This window comes from Aquarana catesbeiana, linkage group LG09 (genome assembly GCF_042186555.1).
Source record: "Aquarana catesbeiana isolate 2022-GZ linkage group LG09, ASM4218655v1, whole genome shotgun sequence".
In the NCBI taxonomy this organism is placed as follows: Eukaryota; Metazoa; Chordata; class Amphibia; order Anura; family Ranidae; genus Aquarana; species Aquarana catesbeiana.
This window is the reverse complement of record NC_133332.1, coordinates 10,180,086-10,186,085: the sequence shown is the minus strand read 5'-3', so window position 1 is coordinate 10,186,085 and position 6,000 is coordinate 10,180,086. Positions and strand designations below refer to the sequence as shown.

Below are 6,000 nucleotides of genomic sequence, written 5' to 3'. Positions count from 1 at the left end.
CCCTCTGCACTGTAAAACCCATGATGAAATACAGGCTGACTACTTATCGCTGTTCAGTTCCTCCATACACAGTCGATCGCCTTCCCACATTAGTTGTTTGCTGTACCGATATGAGCCCCCTCCATCAGCTGATATAACCCCTCTCCAAAGTGATATAAAGACAAGGATCTCAATAGGGTGACTGATGGAGAAATAAAAAAAAAATGAAGAGGAAACAACGAGTTAAAAAATAAACACCTAAAAGAAACAATGTCTACAAATAAAGAATAAAAAAGTAACACGAAGGACACGTCTAAGAACAAGGAATAAAAAGATATATAAAAGAAACAAAGTTTGCAAATAAGGAATTAAAAAAAAGATACATGAAAGAAATGTTTACAAACAAGGAATAAAAAAGATATATAAAAGAAACAAAGTTTGCAAATAAGGAATAAAAACAGATACATGAAAGAAATGTTTAGAAACAAGGAACAAAAAGAAACTACATTTACAAATAAGGAAAAAAAAAGAAACAATGCTTACAAATAAGAAATTAAAAAAAAGAAAGAAACAAACAATGCTTACAAATAAGAAATTTAAAAAAAAAGCAATGCTTACAAATAAGGAAAAAAAAAGGGAAAAAAAAGAAACAATACTTACAAATAATCAAAAAAAAAAGAAGCAATGCTTACAAATAAGAAAAATAAAAAAAAGAAACCCAGGAAAGACACAAAAGGATTACCTATGAGAACAAAAGGGAAATGCAAGAAAGAAACAAAATAATTACAGAAAATGGAAGCATAGGAATGCAAAGAACACTCTACAATGTAACTATAGCCCAGATAGATCCAGCAAGCCATCCTTAATGCTTGCAGAACAAAGGAGGGGGGGAAAAAATCCAAATGTGAAGAGCTGGAAGGATGCTGCAGTGTTGATTTGCAGCGAGTGGACTGATGGTGGAGGCATTCAGCAAGATACCTTTAAGAACAAGAGAGAGAGAGGGAGAGAGAGAGAAAACTATCTGGGGAAAGGTTCTATCATTTGCATGCCAGGCCCCTCCCTCCCTGGTGATGTCAGTAAGAGAGAGGGATGCTGGCAGGACCATTGCTGTAACCAGACAGCAGTCAGTGCATGTATAGTCTGAGGTCTGCACTAGACACACACACACACACATAGAGAGAGAGGGAGAGAGAGATACTATCACTGCACAGAAGAAGCTGCACTGCCATGACCACCCCATCTCTGGTGACCTGAGCCTGGCTCCTGTCCCCAAGGGGGTGCCTTCCTCCACTCATCTCTTCCTCTCTGTGCCAAAAAAAGGAACAGATCCGAGCCATCCTCATCCTCCCAACTTGTTAGCAAGCCTTTGGAAGATCTAAGCAAAGCACCTGCACCTGGGTTTGTGGAATAGCCTATCTGACAGCCTGGGCTATAGGCAAGACTCTTTGCACGAACTTTGGATGCACACTGTTCAAGCAAAAAAGGGGAGAATCCAGCTTTTGCATATTTTTTTTTTTTTTTGGTAATTGTATTCCTTCTTCTCTCTTGCTTTGCTGGCTGCTGTGGACTTGCATGGAATGAGCAAGGAGCTGCTGAATGAAGGGATAGCTTTGAATGGTTCCAACTTGCCAGCGGTGTGACTGTCACTCTCCAGATGATGCTGTGGAGTTACTGCAGAGCTGTGCCACGATTTGCACCTTGCAGGATTTGAAGGTAAGGGGACAGATGTTAAAAATTGAAGGTGGGGGGAGGGGGGGCTGAGGCCCCCCTAGGAGATGCAATATTCGGGGTTTTTTTACAGACAGACGCTTATGCATGAATTAGGATTTGGGCAAGTCACAAGTGCTCTGCTTACAAAGTGATGCTTGCTTTTCTTTTTTTAGTAGGTGCTATGGGTGAGCAGAATTGGGCTTTTTTGCAATTGCTCTTTTTTTTTTTTTTTGTATTCACACTGAAGGTGTTTGACTGCTGCATTGGTGTCAGGTGGATAAAAGATGTTTTCGCACCTCTACTTAAATGTAGCCCCATCCTCTCCCCTCCAGCTGAACAGCTGTGCGCTGTCTCTATGCAGTGGTGCCTGCTGCACAGGGATGTGCAGAATTTGATTTTTCTACCTGTCCTTCTAGGCACAGGTAAGGAGGGGTGCTGGCCATTGGAAACTTGATTTTTTTATTAAAATTTTTTGCATTCTACAGAGTGCTGGAGCATTTGTCAGCTGTGAGATGGAAATATAGTGGTGCTGATGGGGGTGGAGGATTGGGGGGGTGGAGGATATGGGGGGGGGGGATGAGTGGGGTTGCAGCGTAGGGCTGCAGTTGTAGGATGGTCAGGAAAGGGAGCTCTTGGCTGCAGTAGTAAGAGGTGAGAGGGGTAGAGCGCCCTGTGTAGAAAGGGTGATAGGAATGATCAAGCGAATGGGGGAGATGCAAAAGCAACTGGTAGCAAGGTATGGAGGGCAGGGGGTTGTCTACTGCATTTTGTGCACACATCCTGAGCATTTCATAGATGTGGTAGGTCTAGACTACGGATAGGGTTAAACATCTAGTCATCTATGCTGCTGAGCAATCTATAGCTAGAGTGGATTTGGATTATATATATATATATATATATATATATATATATATATATATATATATATATATATATATATATATATATATTATATATATATATATATATAGGGTTAAGGTTTTATCCATCCATTCCTGAGCATCCCATATATGTGGTGGGTTTAGACTATGGGTAGGGTTAAGGATATATCCTAAGTATTCCATATATGTGGTGGATTTGGACTATGTATGGGGTTAATGATCCATCCTGAGCATTCCAAAGATGTGGTGGGTTTGAACTATGTGTAGAGGTTAAGGTTCTATCCATCCATCCTGAGCATCCCATAGATGTGGTGGGTTTAGACTATGGATAGGGTTAAGGATTTTATCCTGAGTATTCCATAGATGTGGCGGATTTGGACTATGTATAGGGTTAATGATCAATCCTGAGCATTCCAAAGATGTGGTGGGTTTGAACTATGTATAGAGGTTAAGGTCCTATCCATCCATCCCGAGCATCCCATAGATGTGGTGGGTTTAGACTATGGATAGGGTTAAGGATCTATCCTGAGTATTCTATAGATGTGGCAGATTTGGACTACATATAGGGTTAATGATTAATCCTGAGCATTCCATAGATGTGGTGGGTTTGGACAATGCATCAAGGTTCTATCCATCCATCCTGAGCATCCCATAGATGTGGTGGGTTTTGGCTATGGATAGGGTTAAGGATCTATCCTGAGTATTCCATAAATGTGGTGGGTTTAGACCATGTATTGGTTTAAGGATTGATCCTGAGCATTCCATAGATGTGGCGGGCTTAGTCTATGTCAAGGGTTAATGATCAATCCTGAGCATCACATAGATGTGGTGGGTTTAGACTATGTATTGGGTTAAGGATCGATCCTGAGCATTCCATAGATGTGGCGGGCTTAGTCTATGTCAAGGGTTAATGATCAATCCTTAGCATTCCATAGATGTGGTGGGTTTAGACTATGTATTGGGTTAAGGATCGATCCTGAGCATTCCATAGACGTGGCGGGCTTAGTTTATGTACAGGGTTAATGATCAATCCTGAGCATTCCCTACATGTGGTGGGTTTGGACTATGTGCAGGGTTAAGGATCTATCCTGAGCATTCCATAGATGTGGCGGGCTTAGTCTATGTCAAGGGTTAATGATCAATCCTTAGCATTCCATAGATGTGGTGGGTTTAGACTATGTATTGGGTTAAGGATCGATCCTGAGCATTCCATAGACGTGGCGGGCTTAGTCTATGTACAGGGTTAATGATCAATCCTGAGCATTCCCTACATGTGGTGGGTTTGGACTATGTGCAGGGTTAAGGATCTATCCTGAGCATCCCATAGATGTAGAGGGTTTGGACTATAGGGTTAAGGTTCTATCCATCCATCATGAGAATCCCATGGATGTGGTGGCTTTAGAATATGGATAGGGTTAAGGATCTATCCTCAGTATTCCATACATGTGGTAGGTTTTAGACTATGTATTCGGTTAAGGCTCTATCCTGAGCATTCCATAGACGTGGTGGACTTGGTCTATGTATAGGATTAATGATCAATCCTGAGCATTCCATAGACGTGGTGGGTCTAGACTATGTAGAGGGTTAAGGATCCATGCCTCCATCCTGAGCGTTCCATGGATGTGGGGGTTTGGGCTATGTATTGGGTTACAGTTCTATCCTGAGCATTTCATAGATGTGGTGGGCTTAGTCTATGTATAGGGTTAATGATCAATTCCGAGCATTCCATGGATGTGGTGGGTTTGGACTATGTATTGGGTTAAGGATCTATCCCTCTATCCTGAGCATTCTATAGCTGCAGTGGGTTTAGACCATGCATAGGGTTAAATATCTATCTATCTATCTATCTATCTATCTATCTATCTATCTATCTATCTATCTATCTATCTATCTATCTATCTATCTATCTATCTATCTATCTATCTTTAGGGTGCCTAGCTGCATGATTAATAGCCTATTGGATCCCCGTCTAGCATTAGGGAGAATTCTAATAAGCCCCTGCATTCTAAGCCTGTGCTGTATTGAACACGCTGAGTCGATTTGCAAGGAGTCCAGGCTATTGTAAAGCTGAACAGTGTGTTGTATATTTCAATGAACAGAGCTCTCTATGACTGCTGAGCTCAGTCTTTCAGCACCAACACTGTATTATTATGTTGTGCAAGTAGAAAGCAAAAGTGAAAAAAAAAAGGAACTACCCAACCCCTGTGACACATTAACAACCTCCAGAGCAAAAAAAATAAATAAAAAATCACAGCAATCTGCTAATTTTATCTATAGCAGGTGTTTATTTTATTTTTTTTCTCAATCAAGGGTTCAAGGAATCGAAACTTTAAAAAAAGAAAAATGTTATGGCTGAGAATTAAAAGCTCCTAGAGGTGCATTTCTGCTCTTGTGCAGTGCGATATTGATTAATGCCTCCGCTGTAGATATATTCAACGCACAAGTAGTGTCCGAGCAAAATCAATTTCAGAATAAAACGTTTGCCACACTTCTTTGAGACTCGCATAACGCACATTGGTCCCCTGCATCAATCTCCAAGGGCGGCTTTAAATTCTCAACGTCTAACAGAATCAGACTGACAAATATACGTCTTCCATGGGGCTCCAGGAGCCATAAAATATAAGAATGACTGCTTTAAATAGCGCAGGAACTATCTCTTGGTGTCACGAAACATCTATCTCCTTTTTTCCCATCTACAAGGTGCCCATAATTCTCCGTATTGGGTGCTCTACATTATTCATTGCGCCGAGTTTTGCACGTCACAAATTGGGTTTGGAATTATGATCTGTTCTTGGGGGGGGTTGGGGAATTGGCAGCATGCATTGAGATCCCAAGATTTATGTCATTCCGCTCCCAAGTGCCAATTCCCAGAGCCTTCCTACCTAGCTAAACACATGGGGTGTTGGGAATTGGAAATTCACAGGTGTTTGGGTTGTTTAATGAGTCTAATCACCAAAACCATGCTTTCATAAGTGCCTGGTGCCTCTGTAGAGTTGGAAATGGGGGTTTGACCATCCTTTCATTGGCTCAGAGATCTAATTAGATTTAGAGAAAAATGGCAAACAGACATTTGGGACCCCCCCCAATGTAAAAAATATGATTGAGCTTCTTTGTTCTGATAGAGGTGTTTAGTTGGTGGCTATGGAGCGTTGGTGGGATTGTAGCTCAACATGGCTTAGCCTGTGTCTGAGACATCAGGTAGAACAATAATAAACTGGCAATGAAGCAGCTACAATGGTATTCATGTGTCTTGAATTTCATCCCTCTTGTCAACATGAACTCAATTTTCTGTAAGGCATCACAGCCCTCACCTGTCTTCCCTCAGATAGGCTCAGTGAGATGTTGAGGAAGACATCCTTGGTTGAAGTATAATTTATATGCAACATTGTGCTGTCTGTTCAGTGAAATTGGTTTTATGCTGCACAGCTTG

The 6,000-nt window shown here is 41.3% G+C and overlaps 1 protein-coding gene across 2 annotated transcripts in view; it reads left to right on the top strand.

The window, feature by feature from the left end:
* Window positions 1-207: 207 nt before the first annotated feature.
* Window positions 208-6,000, top strand: part of LOC141107404 (protocadherin-11 X-linked-like) — a 1,915,236-nt gene continuing 1,909,443 nt past the window's right edge. The window contains exon 1 of one of the 2 annotated variants that reach the window (XM_073598111.1): window positions 208-1,692. The gene's annotated coding sequence lies outside the window, so the exon portion shown is untranslated. The remainder of the gene's footprint in view (window positions 1,693-6,000) is intronic. The other variant, XM_073598112.1, reaches the window with a different exon arrangement.